Genomic DNA, 23,350 nt, shown 5'->3' on the forward strand with positions numbered 1-23,350 from the left:
TCTTTGGTACAACACTGAAACAAAAGGATCAGAACAGGACTCTCATAAATACCATACTCACTTTTGCAAAAAAATCAATATGGACAACTAGAAACTACGCTCTCTATGAAAAGAAGAAAATAAACATATTTGGGTTTTTTTACACAACACTCTTGACGCACCTACAAATCTTACATGACATGGACAAGGATATTTTTGAAAACACTTTCTGCAGGAAAAACACATTTTTCAACATAGCAAATGGCAAAATTGAAATAAACAAGATTGACAATGGTATGTTTTCTCTTCAAATTCCCAGCTAAGTAGTCTCTTTTTTTTTATAAAGCAAAGTATTTTTCAAATTTAATAAAGGGGTGAGCAAATTGGGTGGTTTATGTTTTTGGTGTGTTTAACATTTCATTTTGATAAAATTTCATTAAAAAAAAAAAATTTGTGTGTGTGACACTTCACGACAGGAATTTGTTCTTTTTAGTCCCATGAGTTTTTTTTGTCTCTCTTTAATTTTTATTTTTTTTTTTTGGAATGACCTGCATTGCTCCAGTGGCTGTAGGCACATAGTGTTGGTTTATTTGTCTAAATTTAACTTAATTTAAAAAAAAAAACAAAAAACAAAAAAAAAACAAAAAAAACTCTGATGGTGTTTTCATCAAGTTCGAGGTGTATCAAGGGTGGGGGTTTTTTTTGGTAAGATTTCTTTCCTGAAGGAATTTATTTTTTATGTAATTGTTAAATTTTGTCATGTAAATAAGAATGTACAGTTGGTAAAAATGTATGATGTATTTTTGATAATAAAAGACAAAAAAAAAAACACGCCCGATCTCGTCTGATCTCGGAAGCTAAGCAGGGTTGGGCCTGGTTAGTACTTGGATGGGAGACCGCCTGGGAATACCAGGTGCTGTAAGCTTTTTTGTTTCATTGTGAGGAAAGGGCAGCTTTGAGTGTTTGGGGACCAGCATGAGCGAGCTTCCCTCACACACCTTTTCTTGAAGCGCCCTCCACAGCTTTGGAATGGAATGTCATGCAGTGGTTAATTTGAAGTAGACAGATGGCAGATGCAGTACTTTTCTCTAGATGACATCAACATTCTTTTCTTTTATTGACAGGACACCTATTTGGCGTGTGAAAAGACCCTGAGGCTGTTGCGCATCACTTTTTTTCTGAGGTTGTAAAGTGAGTGAAATGGATATAGAGCCCATGTGTGTAAGAGTCAAGGGCTTACGGCCATACCACTCTGAACACGCCCGATCTCGTCTGATCGTGGAAGCTAAGCAGGGTCGGGCCTGGTTAGTACTTGGATGGAAGACCGCCTGGGAATACCAGGTGCTGTAAGCTTTTTTGTTTCATTGTGAGGAAAGGGCAGCTTTGAGTGTTTGGGGACCAGCATGAGCGAGCTTCCCTCACACACCTTTTCTTGAAGCGCCCTCCACAGCTTTCGAATGGAATGTCATGCAGTGTGTAATTTTAAGTAGACAGATTGCAGATGCAGTACTTTTCTCTAGATGACATCAACATTCTTTTCTTTGTATTGACAGGACAACTATTTGGTGTGTAAAAAGACCGTGAGGCTGTTGCACATCACATTTTTTTTGAGGTTGTAAAGTGAGTGAAATGGATATAGAGCCCATGTGTCTGAGAGTCAAGGGCTTACGGCCATACCACTCTGAACACGCCCGATCTCGTCTGATCTCGGAAGCTTAGCAGGGTCGGGCCTGGTTAGTACTTGGATGGAAGACCGCCTGGGAATACCAGGTGCTGTAAGCTTTTTTGTTTCATTGTGAGGAAAGGGCCGCTTTGAGTCTTTGGGGACCAGCATGAGCGAGCTTCCCTCACACACCTTTTCTTGAAGCGCCCTCTGCAGCTTTGGAATGGAATTTCATGCAGTGGTTAATTTGAAGTAGACAGATGGCAGATGCAGTACTTTTCTCTCGATGACATCAACTTTCTTTTCTTTTATTGACAGGACACCTATTTAATTTGAAGTAGAAAGATGGCAGATGCAGTGTACTGGGCTTCTCTCTACTCCTCTCTCTCCTCCTATATGTGTCATACATTAATTATACTCATAGGTATTACTAACTTGTCTCCTTTTCTGGAGCCTTTTTGGCTCCTCTCATTCCAGATCTGGGTGCTGCTGGAGGAGGCTGCAGAGCTGAAGAGGCTCAAGCTGCCACCCGTAGCTCCACCTACTCACATCACCGTCTTTCCATCAGTCTCTCTCTCTCTTTATCTCTGTCCCTCTCTTTCCTTCTACATATCCGTCTTCCTCCATTATCTGTTTTGTTCCTGTTCTCTTTCCCCCCAATCGGTCAAAGCAGAAGGCCGTCCCCATTGAGCCTGGATCTGCTCGATGTTCCTGCCTGTTAAAAGGAAGGTTTTTGTCGCCGCTTTTGCAGGATGTGCTTGCTGATGGAGAATTGTTGGGTGTAGATTCATTGAAGCAGTTTGGTACTGGACCTGCTCTACCTGTAAAGTGTCATGAGATAAGTTTTGTTGTGATTTGGTGCAATATAAATAAAATTAACTTGACCAGTGTCATTTGTGGTCTTTCGTTAATTGCATGCCACATGAAATTATTATTAGTCACTTTTATCTCACATTTGACCTGCAGCTACAGTCTCACAGTGGCAAGACGAGAACACTTCTACTTCTGATGATAACAGTTTGTTCAACAATGAACTTCATCCAGTACCATGTTGTTAAACACTGGAACACCAGCATAGCACCTGAACAGGGACTTTAACCCTGGACCCTCAGATTAAAAGTCTGATGCTCTACCGTCTGAGCTACTCAGGCTCTTCCTTCAGCATTTAGACAGGAAAAGAAACACCTGTGAAGGTCAAACTGCTGCTTTCTTGACTTGTTCAATCCTCCATGTTCAAGTCCACCATGCTTTTGATTGGTTCTGATTCTCTGTGGCAAAATCCAACAAGAGGCTCCAAAAATGTCTTGAATGTCATAAGAATGCACAGGACAAGATGTTCGTTTCCTTCATGTCTGCAGTTCCTCCACTGGAAAGTAAAGTCAATGCTGTTCCTCTGCTGAAACCTGGGATCGGACCAGGGACCTTTAGATCTTCAGTCTAACGCTCTCCCAACTGAGCTATTTCAGCTCTGAGTGAGGGCCCTGCTTCTCTCATTTTATAATCTCTTCCACTCTCACTAGAACTTAGAGAGGATTTGAGCTTCTGAAGTCATGACACATTGAACAGTTCGACAGGACCATTTTTGATGAATGTCTGAATCTAACAAGCCTCTTTTGTTTGTCTTCTTCCCAGTTGCCTCAACATTGTGTGAGCCAATAATTCCACATCTGTACCAGACACACCTCTGGTTGGTGGGTTTTATGGATCTTTCTGTTCTAACAGTGTCTTTTATCTTAAATATGCCACTTTCACATGAAAACATCAATAACAGGACAATATCAAAACTATTATTGCTGCTGTTGCTGTTGTTGGTTGTGTGTCTGTCTTCCATCCCCCTGTCCCCCTGTCTTTCTCTCTGCTTGTCTTTCACCCTCATCTTGTTCCCCATCTTTTTGTCATTCTCTCCCTCATTTCTCTCGGTCTTTTGTCTTTTCTTCTCTATATTTGTCTTCTGCTGCCCCAGGATCAGCTCCTATCACACAGTGGTCCAGAACCATTATGAAGCCTGATCATGAATGTGAGCAAAGCTCTTAGAACAGGCCTGCTGCCACCACAACTAAGATCCTGCAGGTCACTAGAAACTCCAGTGTCCAGCTGACAAGTGGAGTTTCCTCTGATCTGTGGTGGTGCTGAGTTTAGCAAACATCTCCAACAAGAAGATGAAGGAGGCCATCAACTCCTCCAAGCTCAACATCTATACTGGCTTTACTGGGAGATCAGGAGGTCAAAGCAGATCTTCACCCTCCACCTCAGATGGTTTCTACTCACAGAGATGAGGGACCAGTTCAAACCAGCTACCTGGAGCTCCCTTAAGCCATTGTCCCCATCAGCTAACATCTGGATCTGGACCTGCACCGGTGCTGATTTGTGTCTTGAGTCCCCAGAGTTTGTTGAACCAGAGAAGATTCAACTGGTGACGGTCGTACAACCAAGTGTGAAGGTGAGCCTGCATTGTCTGATCTGGAGCTAACAGGGGAATTAGCAAGTGCTCTGACTGTTCTAGAGTTGCTGCTTAGTTGAATTTGAATTTATTTGTTGAAATGTTCCAGTTTCTATGAGGTCAGGGAAGATTGGTGTGGATCTAAAGGTCCCTGGTTGGATCCCAGGACATTGTTTTGGCTCATTTGAACATTTTCAAACCCTCGTTGCTCAGATTTTACATGAATTTGATCATGACTTTTGGACAAATGTCTTGTTTATTAATTAAATAATCACTTCAGTTATGAATTTAGTGAGTCACCCAGACTTGGTCAATAACAAAAATAAGTCTGGTTATTATTCAGTTTCCAGTCAGTAGGGACACACGCACACACACACACACACACACACACACACACACAGCCTGTCTTTGGTATAAAATGGTCTGTCACGTTCACGTTGGAAGATTTCTCTGACTCAATTGTGAATAAAGAGATTCTTCATCTGACACCTGAGTCTTGATCCACTGATTCCTCTGATCCACCTCTTTCTGCTCCAACAAGGCTGACATGGATCAGGTGGGTCCATGTCATCCAATCAGTAGGTTTCTCTTCTCAATTAATTTTCTTCATCCCAGTTTAGATTGATTCTTCTCAGCCTCATGAAGGAGCATCTGATCAGGTGTTTGACTGCTTGTTGGTTGTAATTCCATAGATTTTAATCTCAGATGTTATAGAATTAATAAGAACATCTTAAAGACCTTTGTCCAACACTTGAAACTCACCTGTCTGTGGAGGCCCAACTGGCCTTTGGTCGTGAGGTGGTGGATGCATGTGAATGAAATGAGGCTCGTGTTGCTGTGAGGAGCCACTAGAGGGAGACACCTGTCGGTCCTCCCAGCTGACAATGAGGCTTCACAGCTGCATTTGAAGCTGTCCTTTATGAGTCACAACTGTCTTGAGCTCAGGAGCCAAACTCACCGAAAAAATATGCAAGTGGCTTTGGACAAAAGCGTCTGCTCAATGAAATTGTAGGATTGTAGAATTCTATAAATGTAGAATATAATTGTAGAAATGCTCTCTATCCATCCCCAACGTCTGTGCCAGGGTCTCTGGCCAGTGGTCAATGGCTCATATCACCTGCCCAGGATGGATCAAGCTTGCTTGTCTTTGTAATTCTGCACTTATTAGAGACCTGGAAACAAAGGAATGCTGAAAAAGAGAAAATAGGACCTCACACAAATGGGCTTGTGACACAATTTTAAAGAATTGTGTAAATGTGAATCTTTTACAAATGTGTGTGTGAATGTGGTTGTTGTGGCCGAGTGGTGAAGGCGATGGACTAGAAATCCATTGGGGTCTCCCTGCTCAGGTTGGAGTCCTGCCAACAACGTTAAAGTGTTGATGTTCTGGAGGAGACAACATCTGATCTTTTTAGATCCACGAGTCAAAGGTTTTCTTTAAAGTGCTGCAGCAGCTGAGGATGAGGGAGAGACAGAATTTCAAACCATCTTCGTGAGGACATTTTGAAAAATGATGACATTTTTCCACAGTTATTATTGACTTGGAACACTGCAAAAATATCCCCTCTCCAAAAACCCTCCTCTTCAACTTTGTACCCAAGTTGTCTCCTCATCAGGCACCACAGTGTCCAGGATGTTCAGTCAAAAAGTCATTAATGATTTTAAAAATGTCCATCAAACACAAAATAAGGCTTCAAATAGGTAAAATCACCATCTGTAAACTGAACCAATATGCTGATGTGATCCTTTGATTAGTTTAGGATCAGTCAGAGATCAAAGACTGAAGCAGGAGATCAATGCTCAGAACCCAGAGATCAAAGACAGAATTCAGACATCAGAGACAGAATTCAGACATCAAACACATACCTGATGGAGGCTCCACCCCCCCCAGACAGTTTCCATGTAAGTCGTAAGTTTTATTTTTAAACCGCCAAATCACAACAAGTGTTATCTTCTTTTTATTCTTTTTATTAAAGATTGAAGCTCCATACAAGACAGTTTGTAGACAAGAACATCACAGCTTGGGAAGCTTTCACTTCTTTTGACAGACAGCTTTGATTTCAGGTTCTACCTCTGTAAAATTGAAAGTAAAGTAAATGAAGCACCTGTGAAGGTAAAACTGATGATGTCATGACTTGTTCAGTCCTCCAACGTTAAAGTCCAACAAGCTTTTGATTGTCTCTGATTCTCTGTGGCAAAATCCAACAAGAGGAAACAGAAAATCTTGAGGTTGTCTCACTTTTTTTTTTTAAAGAAACTCTGCATAGGACAGTGATAGGATGCTTGTTTCCTTGGATGAAAAAGTCTGGTACTCTCATCTTCTTAAACATTTACTTGTTCAATCAGGACAAGAGAATCTGAGCTTGGATGTCATTTTGTAGTAAAAGGTGAATTAAACTTGTAAACATCAGCTGGTGTTCACTCTGATGATGTATCGATGGTTTGTATTCTGCCTTCTGTAGCACGATGCTGCTGGGAAGAAGCCTGATTATGTCAGAGTTGTGTTCAGTGGCTCCTGCTGGGTCCATTTCTGAAAAATAGGCTCCAAAGAGTTCAGGTGTTTAAAAGCTCAGGGTTGCTGTCAGCAGACGAGGTGGCCGAGTGGTTAAGGCGATGGACTGCTAATCCATTGTGCTCTGCACGCATGGGTTCGAATCCCATCCTCGTCGTGAGCGACTCTGGTTTCTACTCCTACATTATGGAATTACTGTGAGGCTTTTAACTGACACAGATACCAGTTGAGTCAACTTCCCTTTCACAACCTGACCAAAACAACTCTGACACCCAGAGCTCACATGTGTCAATCACCTCTGTAGAAGGTCCCGCCCCCACAGAGCTATAAATCCTCCCATCAGTGAAGAAAACTGAAGACACCTCTTGGATGAGAGCTGAAGCATCTTCAAGAAACCTGAAACAGTCCACTTGGTACATTTAAATAATTCTACAATTTCTATAAGCTTTCGTCCAAAGCCACGTGCATGTATCACATGTATATAATATATATGTGATACTCTTTCATCTACTCATGAACCAAAAATGCAGTCTAATACCAGTAAATTTGTGCAGAAAAATGTCATTTGTGCTCCTTCTTTTATTTATTTGTTTATTTAGTATTTTTTAATGTATTTACTTTCAATTCACATTTTGTCCATTAACTTCATAATCACTCTTCACAGTCGCCATCTCATCACATGACTAAAGTTTGGGTTCTGTATTGGTGGTAAAATATCCTTCCATGCCCCTCACTAGTTTGCACACAGAAAAGCATATTTTACTGGTTTCAAATCTCTTAGTGTGTTCTCTCACTTAAACCAGCTGTGGCAGCTTTCATTGTGTGATTGATTTTAAAATATAAAGATAGAACAGAACCATTGGAAGAAGATGTCAGGACATTTGAAGGAATGTAAATCTCCTCTTGAAATGTTGTGCAGTGTGCAGCTGAGACTCTCTGGCAGTGGCACAAGGAGCCACAATGGCAGAACCTGGACCCTCCTGGAGGAGAACCACAGGTGAGGGCCTTCTTGGCTCCAGATTGATGGAAATCAAGTGTCTGAGGCTGTTAGCAGCCATGAAGTTGATCTGGTTGGGCACTGGTATTTTTTCTTGCTGCAGCTCAGGAGTGATTCAGGAGAAGAGTTTCAGAACAGCCAAGGTTGGGGACTGGAATTTTCAAATTTCCTCTGGAACCAGACAACCTTGGGAGGTAAAACCTCACATCATAGCCACTCAGATGCAGCAGCAGAAAGAAGCTGTCATCTACCCTGACAGTCAGAGCATCAAGTCAAGAAAACATCAACCATCTTGTAGTTCCAAACCTTCACCTGTCAGATTCAGCTACTTCTTATTGTGGGACTTTAAATTTGAACACAATGGAATTTGGACAAGGAGTTTTCCTTCAAGTCCAAACATCATCGTCCAGCCTCCAACCAGAGGTCCATCAGTTATCATGGGAGCCACATGTGGAGTCTGGATTCTTTTCTAGAATGTGACGGCAATGACAGTCCTGCCAAGTGACATCACTGACATGACTGGATGACTTCAGTCACATGACTGGATGGCTTCAGTCACGTGACTGGATGGCTTTAGTCACGTGACTGGATGACTTCAGTCACATGATTGGATGATTTGAAAATTTTGTTGTTGGCCTCTGGACCTTTTTTAAATCAGTAGTTGACCACAGGTAGCTTAGCTAACTGTTAACTAATTAACTTTTAGTCCAGACAAAGAATGTGGGTTGACAGTTATTCATACAAAGTCTTTGGTTTCAGATGCAGCCTCAACTGAGACTCCTGGTTCAGAGGATGGGTTTGTTTGCTGTCAGGTTGCCACCTTTCAGAAATGAAAATCAGGGACGCCCACCAGGGCTCCTGGGGGCCATGACCACCAGGGGCCTGACTCCCATGAGGTGGGTGCCCACAGCAGTGGTGTGTTTTATTTTGTAGGTGTTTTTAGTCAAGGGGTGATCAAGAAAGCAATTCCTCCTACTTAAAGCTTGAAATGCTTTATCACCAATAAACACATTCTTTATTGTTCAACACTGAACTGCACAATTAAGTTTTAAAATACAAACTCAATAAATGGAGAACTTTATGTGACTTAAGTTCATAACACATCAACAGGTTTCCCTCCCTTCTTTTTCCAAGTCTCCTTCTTGTTCCTCCTTGCAGCTCTGGGGAACTCTTGGTCTCTCAAAGCCCTGTTGGAAAACTCTGAACAGGACTGCTCAAAGTTGAGAGTGATCACTCCTTTGAGCTCCATGGAGCTCCTGTTCCTGCAGTCACTCCATTTCTGCTTTTCATTTTGTGTTTGTATTAAAGTTCTATTGCTGAAAAAAAAGAGACTTTTTTGCCTTTTTCTTGAAGTAAATATATGAGGGTCGAAATTGACCCATAACACCATGGATGATACAATAGTTAATAATATTAAAATGAATAATAAATCAAACCAATCCATGTCAGAGATGTGTTCTAACACCCCTCAGTAATGGTCAGGAAACACAACATTTTGTTTATTTCTATGATTTTCTTGAGGTTCATTTGATCATTTTTTAACTGAAATCGAGGGTTTACTGACGAAAAAAAGGTCCAGAGGCCCACAACAAAATATTCCCATCAATATTTCCATGGATAAGGAAGCCTAACAAGGTAACCAGGAGATGGGAAACAACTTGGATGATAGAAAATTGTTTTTAGTTTATTTGACAGCTGATTGAAGACGAGGGTCAAAACTGACCCGTTAACATCAGAGATGGGAACAGAAAGCAAACACAAGAGGAAGGTTGAAGCTATGAAAAAGGAGTTTGATAAAAATCTTGAACTGACAGTAGAAATATCCTTTTGTATGTTTACCTTTGTTGACAGAAGTCACTTTAGCTTGGCAGTGAAAAGAATCTCTGCTAGCTTGACAAATAAGTGCACAAACTGGGTTCAAGCTGGACTTTGGACACTGGTATCTGCAACAACTCCCATCAACTCCTAATCTAGCAGCTCTGCTGGGTCAAACTATTTTACAGAACATTTGACAGACCTGTGGAGCAGTGAGGACAGACATGAGTTGATCCACATGATCCACTGAAGCGCCATTTTCCCCTGCCACTCACTGAGGTCACCAACATGAGCTGGAGTTGGGACTCTTGAACTGAACCTGGTATCACAGTGACACCTACTGCTGCTAAATGGAACAGCAACATTGAACCCAAGTACAGGATTGGAGGGAGACTGATGGTCGCTGTTTGGGTTTTTGAAGAACAAGGAGGGCGTTGGTTCAAGCTGGATTCTCAGAGACTATTTCCCCAACCTCTACATTGGCATCTTCACTGTCATCCAGTCATGTGACTGAAGTCATCCAGTCATGTGACTGAAGTCATCCATTCATGTCAGTGATGTCACTTGGCAGGACTGTCGTTGCCGTCACATTCTAGAAAAGAATCCAGACTCCACATTTCCTCTTATCTATTATTGTGTCCCACCCTCCTGGTTCTTACTCTGAATTCTCAGAGTTTATATCCAGTTCAGTTCTCAAAACAGATTCAGTCATGAGTGTAGATTAATTTCCTTTTCTCCACTGATTATATGTCAAGGTTTGTGTGTGGGGGTGGAGCCTATCCCAGCAGCCTTCGGACAAGAGGCGGGGTTCATCCTGGACAGGTCACCAGTCCATCACAGGGCCAACACACAGAGACAGACAACCATTCACACTCACAGCCACACCTACGGTCAATTTAGAGTATCAATCAGCCTCGTCCCCTCTTGATGTCTTTGGACTGTAGGAGGAAGCTGGAGTACCAGAGAGAACCCACACAGACACAGGGAGAACATGCAGACTCCACACAGCTGGGGCTCAAATCTGTAACCTTCTTGCTGTGAGGCCACAGTGCTGACCACTGCACCATTGTGTCCCCTGAAAATGCCACCAGATCGTTTGGATTGTCTATAAAATGAAGTACACATGAACATGAAGAGGTTTTCACAGGGCTGGTGGTGCAATGGATAGCATGACTGACTACTGTCAGAAGATTCTAGGTTCAACTCCTGGCTCGCTCACTTAAAATTTTATACTCAGAAGCTTTCACACCTGAAGTGTGAACCACTGCTAAAAGTCTCTGAAATCCTCCAAGGTTTCCTCCTTGTCTGCTGTAAACATGAACACATGCATGGATCCTGCTACCTCTCACATGTTAAGCTGGCACTTGACAGTGACAGCAGGAGAACAAAAAATCCCAGTGTGTCATCAACATTTCCTGTAAACTAAATGACAGAAGCCAGTGGCGGCTGGTGAAAAAAATTCTTGGTGGGGCTGGTGTGCCAAAAACATTTCCGTGCCTAGTCTAGTATAATCATTCAAAAGGAGCAGCCGGACAATTATTAAATGTTTTAAAATAGTATTTACTTTCCTTCTTAAAATCGACAGTTTCAAAGACAAAAAAAAACAACAACAATTTACAACTACAGTCAATTTTATGCGATCAAATATTATACAATGATGTTAACTTTACAGAAGGTGATTTGAGCTTAATCTATACAATACAAATCAACAATGTGTGTGTGTGTCTCTCTCTCTCTGTCTCTCTCTTTGTTCATCTGTGTCTGTCTCTGTCTCCTTCTCTGTGTCTCCGTCTTTGTGTCCTTTTCTCTGTGTGTCTCTATCTCTGTTTGTCTGTCTCTTAGTGTGTGTCTCTCTCTCTGTCTCTCTCTCTTTGTGTCCGTCTCTCTTTCTCTCTTCGTCTACCTGTCTCTGTCCCTCTGTCTCTCTGTCTATTTGTTTCAGTCTTTCTGGGTGTGTGTTTGAATTCAGCAGTTATTTGTACAGGAACTTTGCTCGTCTCTCTTTCTGGGAGGCAAATTTCTCAATGACCCTGGTGTTGAAACCAGGAATGTTTCGTGTCAGTTTTTTCTCAGTGGAGAGCATAGCCAGAGCGTTGAGCCGATCTTGTGCCATGGTATTTGTAAGAAAAGTTTTTATCCTCTTCAAAGTGGAGAAGCACCTCTCAGATTCTGACGTTGTCATTGGTGTGGTGATGAGGATGTTGAGCAGACTTACAGTTTCAGTGAACGTGTCTTGAAGGTTATTTTCCATCAAAACCTGATAGAGAGCCAGTGCACCACTGCAACTCTGAAACTCTTCGTTCCCGTAGATCAGAGACAGCTCTGTTTGAAGTCTGGCCTTGTCCAGTGAGGGATAGGCTTCCACTGTGGTTTTCAGTGCTGAATCTGGGAACTTTCGGCTGTGCTGTGGGAACAGGTCTCCTTGCAGGAGTGTGGCGCTGACAAGATGCTTGGTGAAACTAAATCTCTCCTTGGCATGGCTCACAATGGTGTCACATACCTATGCAATGATATAATTATACAAAATAGGAATTATTGCATCTTCACTTGTCTTCATACATTGACCTGATGAGCTAGCCTATATTATGTAATAAACATACTGTAATGATTCACATCATCATAAAACAATATACATTTAAGTCTGGACCACTGTATCATATGGCCAACATCTTATTTTGATTTTATTTAATAATGTGATTCAAATCACACTAAGAAGCAAGTTCTTACCTCCAGTGCCAAATGGTGCAGTGTGTCTTCTCCCAAGGTTCTGCGTCTCTTTGCGGGTGGCTCCTGAGCAGGTCCCCTGAACTCCTCATCCTCAGCCAGAGTAGGCACGTCCTCCCTGACCCAACACATAAGTTTCATGAGTAAGTTCTAAAAACTGGTTAGGGATACATTAACAAAACCAAAGGTGGATGTCATTACTGTCAATTATATTATACAGATAAATCAATGCTTTAAATAAGGTGATATATAAGCATTTAAGTCTACATTTACAGAGAAATTGAGGTTAGGCTACAAATTAATTAATTTAGCATACCTGATAGCCTGCATGTGGTCAATGAATGTCTGGGTGACTCCTGCCATGTAGACAGCATCAATGTTTCTCTTCTGCAGCTGGTTGTAAAGGATGTCCACATGTGGCATGATTTTGTGGAACAGGGCCAGTAAAAAACAAAAAGTTTCATCTTCCAGCATTCTCACATAGCCACCAGCTTCTCTCTTTGTCTGGCTATCAAACCCTTCACTGTTCCGGATAGCCTGAAAGCAATTCACCAGATCCTTCTTGTGCTCATAAACTGTGTTAACACGACTGTTGAAGTTCCAACGTGTTGATGATGCACTTGGAAGTCGGTGCGCAACCATCTCATCAAGCACTGCAGTTCTCTTGCTTGACTTAGAGAAAAAAGAAGCAAATCCAAAGGGATGTGGGAGGTTGCTTGCTGCAGTATCAGGTTTAACTGATGGGCATAGCAGTGAACATAGTGAGCGTTTGGATAGATGTCTTGTACCTTTCGCTGCACTCCTCCTTTGGCACCCCTAATCACAGCTGCCCCATCACAGGCCTGGGCAATCAGCTTCTTTTCTTGTCACTCAGAAAGGATGCTGTGCAGCCTCTCCAATAAGGCACTGGCTATTGCATCCGCACAGGTGTTGGGCAGTTTCAAAAATTCAAAGAACCGCTCTTGAATATTGTGGCGGTCGTCAATGTATCTCAGAACTAAGACTAACTGACACTGTGTTGAAACGTCAGTAGTTTCATCAGCCTGGATCGCTAAAAAGTCTGCCGATTTAACTTCATCCAGGATCTGTTCTCTCAAAACTGCCAGCATACAGTCCAGGAGCTCGTTCTGTACTGTCTTCGAGGTGCCTTTAAAAACGGTTGCATTTTCAAGGTGCTCCCTCAAGTCCCGATCAATGGATGCCATCAAGTCAACTGGACCTCTGAATATTCCAGCGTTGTCAGAGGAATCACTTTCATCATGTCCCCGCAGAGCCAGTTCAAAAGCACCACAGAATTTAACAGTTAATTATCTTAGATAAGATGTTACGGTTCTTATCTACGTCATCATTGTGCTTCCTTACAGCGATGCGGTGACTGTCATCGAGCTGCGTTGCTATGCTAATCTTCCCAAGAACCGCTAGCTTCACGCAGTTTTCCATGTGAATTTTCGCTCTTTCGTGTTTCTTAATCCGCTCGGAGAGGTGCTTCAGGTCAGTGATTCCTGTCTGTGTCCATGCTGAATCACACCGGTCACTCCTGAAAGGGATGCAGGGGAAGCAAAAAAGTGCGTTGGCTGCTCCACAACCCGTCAGCCACGGCTTGCGCTGAAACCAGCTCCGGCAAAAAGTCCTGTTGTAGGATTTAGCCTTTTCCTTGGACTGCTGCTGGATGTTGATTTCAGGCTTGTCCGGTCCCAGCTCCTTAACGCGGATTTTTTCCGCCATGGTCCTCCTCGCAAAAGGGAAATTTAAAAGGGATCTCACCGAATTTGGTGGAAACTGCTGCTCTTGAACTTCGATCGTTGTTGTCGCCATTTTCTCTCTCACTCACTTCTCGCGGTATTTTTTTTCGTAGGGCATCGGAAATCTGGGAATCTCACTACGCAAAAAGAATATCGCGGGCTCCTCAGCTAGCTTTAGCAATCCAAACCTTCACGCATTTTACGTTGGCGTAGGGGCGACTTTTCCAGCGCCCCTACGCCGTTAAATTTGGCGATGTTGATTGGCCAATTATTCATTATTTTTCCCCAGCAACCATACAGGATTGGCTAATTAATTGCAGGTCTGGGGCGCTTTGACGAGCGCCCCTAAAGACAAATTATACAGTCTATCAGAGTAAATTCACTATTAATTGAATGAGTCAGTTGGCGTAAATGTTGTTTAAATGACCCATATTGCATGTAGACACACACAATTAAGTAAGGCTGACATTGACGATACAAATTGTAAACATATGCACATATATATGTATAAATACATGTCGAGATTTTCCTCTCCACATCTGGTGGGGCGGCGCCCCAGCGCCCCCTATGAGCCAGCCGCTACTGGTGGATAATAAAAAACTTTCTCATTCAAGTTGAAACCTGCAAGAGGCAGCAGACAAGGTCAAATTAATTTGACACATCAAACTAAACAACAATAGGGGGCATACTGCCCTCTACTGAGTAAAGCTGATAATGCTACCATGAACTATCAGGAAAAGAAAAGCATAAATTAAACAAAATAATTCAGGACATTCACCCCCCCCCCCCCAAAAAAGAAAAAATATATTTAAAAAAATGTCCTCAAATAGTGAAGTTTCATCAAACCTTGTGTCTGTATGTTGTGATAGTATTTTATACACAAAATGAGACTAAACTCACCTCCATGTTTGATGCAGTACAGAAAAAGAACATAGTTCCCTTCATTCTCCTGCCATTAAAGTTCATAAACTAGCAAGAATGTCAGGTAGCATTCGCATTAACTTCAGCTAAAGTCTACCAGCTTTCAGGTGCCTTTAACAATCGCCTTCCTTGCTACTTAAGGCTTTATCGTCCATCGTTGTCTTCCGCTTATTCCTTGCTATTAAGGGTCGCGGGGGGGCTGGAGACTATCCCAGCATCAACGGGCGAGAGGCGGGGTTCACCCTGGACAGTTCGACAGTCCATCGCAGGGCCAACATACAGCAATTGCTTGCAGTGTACAAGTCCCAAGACTTTCATAAAATTCATCACTGGATTCAGGACGACCCCTGCTGCTCGGCTGCGGTGGGCGGGAGGAGGCTCAGGCCCAAACAACGCTGACTGCAGCTTTAATTTAATCCTAGGTTTATGTAAAACTCTGATAAATCAGTGGTATTTATTTCATGATTTTCATAGGAATAAGTTAAGAATAAAATGCCAGTTCATGGTTAAGCTAAAATTTACATAAATTAGTATTTGTTATGAAGCAGATATTAAAATGTATAAAATTTGTTTAAAATTAGTAACTTTAAAAAAAAACATCATTTCATGGGGTGTGAATGTCTTTCAAAAATGTTAAAGTAATTCTATTACGTTAGGTTACGTGCGTGAGTTCATGACCTTTAGTGTTTACACTTCCGGGAGAAACGCGCGCGAGGAAGGAGAATCGTGTGAATGGCGTAACGTTATCGGAATTTGGAGACTGTGTGTCGTCGGAGAGGAGTTTTTATCGGTAACGGACTGTGAACTGTAATTGACCGACGTGATCGGAGTGCGTGAGTCGGATTCTCAGCCACCGACTGTGTTTTGTTGAGCACCAGGCAAGTCCAGTTACAGAAGCTAGCGGGAGCTAGGCTAACGCTGTCCACGCTGAAGGGAGACGCCGCTGCAAGGACGGGACAGGAGCTTCGGATAGTCGCCTCGGGAGAGAGTCGTTAATGGAGGATGTGCCGCTGCTGCCGACGGAGTCGGAGGACCGGTCGTGGTTGCCGACGGAGCCGGAGGATGTGCCGCTGCTGCCGAGTCACGGAGGTCTGTTGCTGCGGGCTGCTGCGAGCGGGACGGTTGCTGCCACAACGAGCGAGGGATTCATCGGCTGCGGTCCGGTATTGTTGACGTCACCGACACACGGGGGGATCTGGTAAAGGTTTCCATCATGAGCTCCAACTAAAGCGCGCCAACGAAAGTAAACAAGAGTGCACTCGAAATAAAATTAGACAGTTGAAAGAGAGACAAACAATATACCCCGGGGTTCTTCTTTATTATTTTCTATAGTCTTGTTTATTCAAGGTTTGAATGTGTTTTTCTGCAAGCCTTTAATACATTTTCTAAACTGAAATCTTGTGTTTCATTGAATTTGTGTGTTGTTACTGAAGCTTTTCAGCAGAGTTTAAAGGTCAAGTGTACTCCCCATAGCCTCCATTTGAATATTTAAGAGTGAGAATCATACATTGCCCTAGATTGATATTAATTATTCCAGATGGGACTTTTACCATACAAGATATTTGAAATGAGTTAAATTTTTCCCTGTAAGCCTAAGGTGGGTTTTAATATTGGAGCCGGTGGTAAAAGGGTTACATTTAGAAATCTAAACCCCTGCTACCATGAGCACACATGGAAATAAAGACTCAACTGACCGCTCGGTCTACTTCAGCTAGCACACTGAACAATACTGTTGTTTACTTGCTAGCTGATAAGTGAGCAGCTGATGTTTGCAATAACATTGAAATAAACTAAAAATAGAGTCAATAGCTCAAATCCTATCACCACCAAAGGAGCCACGTCTTTAACACTTCAATCTCATAGCGACTCCTCAGGATTTCTTCTTCTCTCCATTGCATTTTGTAGGAGGCTCCTGCCGGTCCACACTGCCTTCCCCCTAACAGATTCAGCTACTGAGACTAAAGTTCGTTAGTGAGCTCAATGCATAAAAGTGACTTAATATTTGTTGAAAACTAAATAGGCGTGAAGCTGTAACCTCACATGAACACTTGAAGTCTAGATTTCAGCTGCATGTGAAGAAATCAGCATAAAATCCTTGTGTTGGTGTTTAAACCTGGACTACCAGAACCAGGCTAAGAGGTGTTTGTCTGTTAGCTGTGAAGCAAACTGAAACATGAAGGCTTTGAGGGTTTGTTCTCAACACAAAGAAAGATTCAATGCTCAGACAACTGCCAACTCTGTAAAAAAAAAAAACGACATTTTTACAAATCTCAGTTTATTTCTTCATGAAGATCTTAATGAGGCAATCAGCACCAGAGCACTAAAGTTAAAATTAGTAACACCGTCACTAACGATGGATTTATTTGACCCAATGTAGTTTTCCTGATCAAATATAGTTTTCATCAAAATATATTATTTCTTTATCATTAATTATTTCCTAATATGCAACGTCACATAAATGAAAAAATGGAGGACCCTATAAAATGACCTGACGTCAGTGTTCAAGGGTGAAGTCATTTTTGGAATGAAGAAGAGTTCATCCAGCTTTTTTTGCCTCGTGTCTCTGAACCAGCTCATTTGTTGTGTCCACGCCGTTCCGTGTTTAACATGTTTTATGTAACATGAATAACATTAATATACAAATATATACATGACATAAATTATATATAGACACAGATAAACATCAATAACCAGTGAGAGAAGTCATGTGGTTCTCCGACCTCTCTAAGCTGCATCGCAGTGCTGGAGGAGTGCTGACATCATCATTTATGGTTCCTTGCTGGATGAAGGCCTAAACTATGGAGTGAAATCTACTGCCTTGAACTCACTCTTCATTTCTGCTCAGGCTTTTCCTGCCAGCAAGGCAGTGGCAAGAAAAGCAGTCAGCTGATGTCCACAGCTCAACATGAGAAGGACACATTTCTTTTGAAGAAAAAAACATTTCAAGGAGTTTTTCCTGCCAATACAGGACAACACCCACTCACAAACCAGTGCTGGACAAGTTCCTTCAAAGCTGTAATGCCTTATTTCTTACTTGTTACTGTCATTTTAAAATAATTGGTTCCATTACGATTGTGTCTGCCAGCGCTTGGTGACTGTACAGGAGGTCTGTGGACCGCAGGGCCACAACAAGCCCATTTCCTCAACTCTCCATTTAGTACAGAGGTCCCCAAGTATGGACCAGTGAGGATAAATGTGATCGTGGAGAAGTCCTTTTGTTCTTCAACTGGTCCAACTTGATGGTGAGTCTCCTTTTATCAAGGATTACTGAATGCTTGTGTTATTCATGGCATTGTTAACACTTTATAAACCCTTCATTCAGAGCTGTAAAGAACCTTTAACCTCATATCCTAGACATCAAAGTGGGCCACTAACTGGTGAGATGAAGCTATGCTATGCTGCTACATTCTGAAGAGGTAAAGTAGCAGGTTCTGAGAGTGATGGCTAACCTGGATGTGTTCATCTCCTACTTTAATATCAGCGTCCCAACTTGGAGCTCTGACCACCTCCAGCTTTTTGTTCCTGTTTCTGCTTCAGTCAACAGGGAACTCAAACCTGCAATAGAATCATCAACAACAATGGAATAGAAAACAGAGGAAGACAAAATGTCATAAACTTACAAAGCTGAGAAATGTTCATGAAGAATAAATGCACACATTATGATTGAGGCCAGAAAGTAAAACTCCACACCAAATGTATTTTGACATGTAGGGATAATGAACTTGAATGTGTTGAAATAGCAGATGAATGAATCCACTATCACAAGATGGCGTCACAGATCCTGATGCTCTGTGCAGGAAACACCGAGCAAAACATGACTAAAAAGCTCCTGTTGTTCCCTCCATGAAAAACTGTGGCACTGATGAGAAGAAAGATCCCAGCGTCCTCTGAGGATCCATCGCCGCACCATTCGGTAGAAGGATGATAGGGTCGGCACCAGGAGAAACCCTTGTGTCTGCGATGCAGGGAAGATGGAGCACTGAAGAGGCCACATTGTGGCGTCCTGAAGAGGACATTTGGTGGAGCCTGAGACAGCAAACATCATGCCGCCCTTCATCAGAAGAACCACAGCACTTCAGTAATGTGACTGAAGTCATCCATTCATGTCAGTGATGTCACTTGGCAGGACTGTCATTGCCGTCTCATTCTAGAAAAGAATCCAGACTCCACATGTGGCTCCCATGATAACTGATGGACCTCTGGTTGGAGGCTGGACGATGATGTTTGGTCTGGGGGGGGTTAAGATTGTGGGGGTTGTTTCAGTTCTTGTGCTGAAGGCTTTCACCATGACAGTCAGACTCTTATCTGTCCTTCATGTTCCCTGAAATGTGCCGTGTGGACCTCACACTCTGAAATTTAGCCTGAAAACTCTTCATGAAAAGCAGGAAAAGGAAAAGCAGTCTCTGTGGCGCAATCGGTCAGCGCGCTCGGCTGTTAACAGAGAGGCTGGTGGTTCGAGCCCACCCAGGGACGATGAACAGGCTCTACTGGTGCTTAGGACTCTGTTGATCAGCTGCTGAGTTGCTACTTGATGTCAACATTGGTCTGTTTCATCCTGAGTAGTTCGATCATAGCAGAGTTGTTGCATCAATGATCTGAATGTGGACGGACAGATTGACCCTCCACAGCAGACGCATGTGACAGATCTCTTGATGAGACACTTTGTGGTAAAGCCAGATTCTGCCAGTCCCACTGACATATTTCATTCATACATGTTCAGAGATGATTTTGTTTTCCTGAATACATTTATTATTTTCTGATCACCTTGTGGATTTTTCATCATTCTCCTCATTACCATACTTTAGGTTGCAGTATGTACACCTTAGTTAGCCTTGGGTTTCAGAAATCATACAGCATACAAATAATAGCAGGTTGAAACATATTTATTTAAAAGAATTTAACATGGTCACACACACACACACACACACACACACACACACACACACAGCCTGTCTTTGGTATAACATGGTCTGTCATGTTCTCTCACATTGCACAACAACAAAACAAACAAAGACGGCCATGTCCAGTGTGGTCCTGGATATGACGACTGGACTGCAGGGTCCCAGTATCACTGTGACAATTCTTTTACCAGCTATGACCTTGGACAAGAACTTCTCAGGAGGAAACTTATCATGGTGGCACAGTGAAGAAAACTGGACCTGAGCTGCCTGCTGAAATCTTGCAGGTGAAGGACAGAGCTCCACCTCTTTGACAGACACCACCACTGTTGGCTCATGTTGTCAGTTTTTGACACACACACATCTAAACACACACACATACACATGCATGTTCTTACACACAGAGACTTTTCCTCTGTTTTTGTTTTTTACTGGTTTTGAACCAGTAGTTGGTTTCTGTTGGTTTGACTTTCTTGACTGGTTGTTGTTTGTTTGTCTAGAGGCCCACATCAAAATATTCCAATCAATATTTCCATGGATAAGGAAGCCTAACAAGGAAACCAAGAGATGGGAAACAACTTGGATGATAGAAAATTGTTTTTAGTTTATTTGACAGCTGATTGAAGACGTGGGTCAAAACCGACCTGTTAACATCAGAGATGGGAACAGAAAGCTAACACAAGAGGAAGGTTCAAGCTATGAAAAAGGAGTTTGATAAAAATCTTGAACTGACAGTAGAAATATGCTTTTGTATGTTTACCTTTGTTGACAGAAGTCACTTTAGCTTGGCAGTGAAAAGAATCTCTGCTAGCTTGACAAATAAGTGCACAAACTGGGTTCAAGCTGGACTTTGGACACTGGTATCTGCAACAACTCCCATCAACTCCTAATCTAGCATCTCTGCTGTGGCTCAAACTATTTTAAAGAACATTTGACAGACCTGTGGAGCAGTGAGGACAGACATGAGTTGATCCACATGATCCACTGAAGCGCCATTTTCCCCTGCCACTGAGGTCACCAACATGAGCTGGAGTTGGGACTCTTGAACTGAACCTGGTATCACAGCGACACCTACTGCTGCTAAATGGAACAGCAACATTGAACCCAAGTGCAGGATTGGAGGGAGACTGATGGTCGCTGTTTGGGTTTTTGAAAAACAAGGAGGGCTTTGGTTCAAGCTGGATTCTCAGAGACTATTTCCCCAACCTCTACATTGGCATCTACACTGTCATCCAGTCATGTGACTGAAGTCATCCAGTCATGTGACTGAAGTCATCCATTTATGTCAGTGATGTCACTTGGCAGGACTGTCATTGCCATCACATTCTAGAAAAGAAACCAGACTCCACATTGACTCCTATCTATTATTGTGTCCCATCCTCCTGGTCCTTACTCTGAATTCTCAGAGTTTATATCCAGTTCAATTCTCAAAACAGATTCAGTCATGAGTGTAGATAAATTTCCTTTTCTCCACTGATTATATGTCAAGGTTTGTGTGTGGGGGTGGAGCCTATCCCAGCAGCCTTCGGACAAGAGGCGCGGTTCACCCTGGATGAGTCACCAGTCCATCACAGGGCCAACACATACAGGCAGACAACCATTCACACTCACAGTCACACCTACAGTCAATTTAGAGGATCAATCAGCCTCGTCCCCTCTTGATGTCTTTGGACTGTGGGAGGAAGCTGGAGTACCAGAGAGAACCCACACAGACACAGGGAGAACATGCAGACTCACACAGCTGGGGCTCGAATCTGGAACCTTCTTGCTGTGAGGCCACAGTGCTGACCACTGCACCATTGTGTCCCCTGAAAATGCCACCAGATCATTTGGATTTTCTATAAAATCAAGTACACATGAACATGAGGCGGTCTTCACAGGGCTGGTGGTGCAATGGATAGCATGACTGACTACTGTCAGAAGATTCTAGGTTCAACTCCTGGCTCGCTCACATAAAATTTTATACTGAGAAGCTGTCACACCTGAAGTGTGAACCACTGCTAAAAGTCCCTGAAATCCTCCAAGGTTTCCTCCTTGTCTGCTGTAAACACGAACACATGCATGGATCCTGCTACCTCTCACATGTTAAGCTGGCACTTGACAGTGACAGCAGGAGAACAAAAAATCCCAGAGTGTCATCAACATTTCCTGGAAACTAAATGATCGAAGCTGTTGAATTTCTGTATCAGAACAAGGAGAAAGGAGCCCCAATGAAAGAGTGATGATTCTTTATTTTGATTTTGTTCTTCACTCCTACACAAGAGAGGGAAAGTGTCGGCTGGCTGGGAGCAACTGCCTGCTTCAGAATGGGACGAGCCTCAGGACTTTCCAGTGAGAGCTGCAAAGCTTTCACTTTATCAATGGAATCACTGGGAAAAGAAACTCATCCTGTCAGATGAAGGCCAAAGAGTTTTGCTTCACTGTGTTGAGGGAGGGTTTGTTCAGATTATTCTAGAAGAAGAAATCAAAACATCATCATTTAACATTCAGAAGAAGTGAATGCAGAGTTTTATTGATGGTTTCAGGAATCAGCCTCTGGGTTCATGGTGCTCCAATCTTCAGACAACTGAAAGTGATGAAACCACCTGTGTTGAGTTGTCTTCCATCATGGAAAACTAAAAGGAAAAACTCACACAATTAAACATTCATTGGTTAACAGTTAGCTAAGCTACCAGTGGTCAAACCTGCAGCTGAGGGTACAAACAAGAGGAGGCTAACATTTGTATTTGAATTTCATGTATGCAAAGAATCAGAAAGGCAGTTACAATGACATCATCAATACAGAACCTTGTGTTCACAAAGATGAAGTGAACAATTTCCACAATCAATCCCAAATTTAAGGCCTGAAGTTAGAAAATAATATTAGCTAGCTAGCTAACGTTAACTCGAAAATGTTAGCAAGCTGGATATTAAGCACCATCAAATAGTTGAAACAAGGTCAACAGCTGTTATAATGATGGTCACATGATTTAAAAGATTAAAAACAACTCTCTGTATCAATGTGAGATAGAGTTACATAAATGAATAGAACATTACTCACTGACTGAAAATTGAAAAAGCACCAGACTTTGGTCCAGAGCTTGGTTCTAACGTGACTTGACAGAACTTTTTAGGGCCTGAGCCAGAAGGAACTTCTGGCAAAGACTCCATTATTTTTTCCACTTTTTTTAGTTCTTGCAGTCAACACTGCCCAGAGTTCATCTGCAGGAAATAAGACTCACACATTTGATGAAGTTTGGTCAGACGGTGCAGACACACTTGACACCCAGAGAGGTGAGCAGGTTTTGGACCAAGTTGAAACTTGTGAAGTATTTGAGACAGAAAATGACAGAAAGCTGTGGCTGTGTTCTGGTTCTGCATGTTTCAGATTTATTCCCCTCCCAGTAATGTCTTATTTCCAGCTCTGCTCTCCCTCAACTACTGTTTAGTGTCATATTTATTTTGCTGACTACTTCATTGACATGTGGTCAAAATGTCTTGTGTTTCCTGAAATTAACTGAGTGCTGCTCAGTAAAGTAGACATGACTTGAGATTCTATTCCTGCTTGGTCCATTTCAACATTCTTATCCTTCCTAGCATTGGAGATAAAGTATCAGTCAGGGCTGTACTTGATTAGTACTGCATATAGTACACATCAGTCACTGCCATTACACAGTGGA

General features: G+C 42.4%; 4 non-coding genes across 4 annotated transcripts; 3 read left to right on the forward strand and 1 right to left on the reverse strand.

The window, feature by feature from the left end:
* The first annotated feature begins 1,213 nt into the window (after window positions 1-1,213).
* Window positions 1,214-1,332, forward strand: LOC147267120 (5S ribosomal RNA). Its single transcript, XR_015114895.1, has one exon. It is a non-coding gene; the product is annotated as a 5S ribosomal RNA (ribosomal RNA).
* A 310-nt stretch (window positions 1,333-1,642) lies between these two features.
* On the forward strand, window positions 1,643-1,761 carry LOC147267121 (5S ribosomal RNA). The gene has a single exon (XR_015114132.1). It is a non-coding gene; the product is annotated as a 5S ribosomal RNA (ribosomal RNA).
* A 1,275-nt stretch (window positions 1,762-3,036) lies between these two features.
* On the reverse strand, window positions 3,037-3,109 carry trnaf-gaa (transfer RNA phenylalanine (anticodon GAA)). Its single transcript has one exon. It is a non-coding gene; the product is annotated as a tRNA-Phe (tRNA).
* Window positions 3,110-6,669: 3,560 nt separating this feature from the next.
* Window positions 6,670-6,751, forward strand: trnas-gcu (transfer RNA serine (anticodon GCU)). The gene has a single exon. It is a non-coding gene; the product is annotated as a tRNA-Ser (tRNA).
* Window positions 6,752-23,350: the final 16,599 nt, after the last annotated feature.

Source organism: Aulostomus chinensis, chromosome 4 (genome assembly GCF_037954235.1).
Source record: "Aulostomus chinensis isolate RoL2024-O1b breed Wild chromosome 4, RoL_Achi_v1.0, whole genome shotgun sequence".
Taxonomy (NCBI): Eukaryota; Metazoa; Chordata; class Actinopteri; order Syngnathiformes; family Aulostomidae; genus Aulostomus; species Aulostomus chinensis.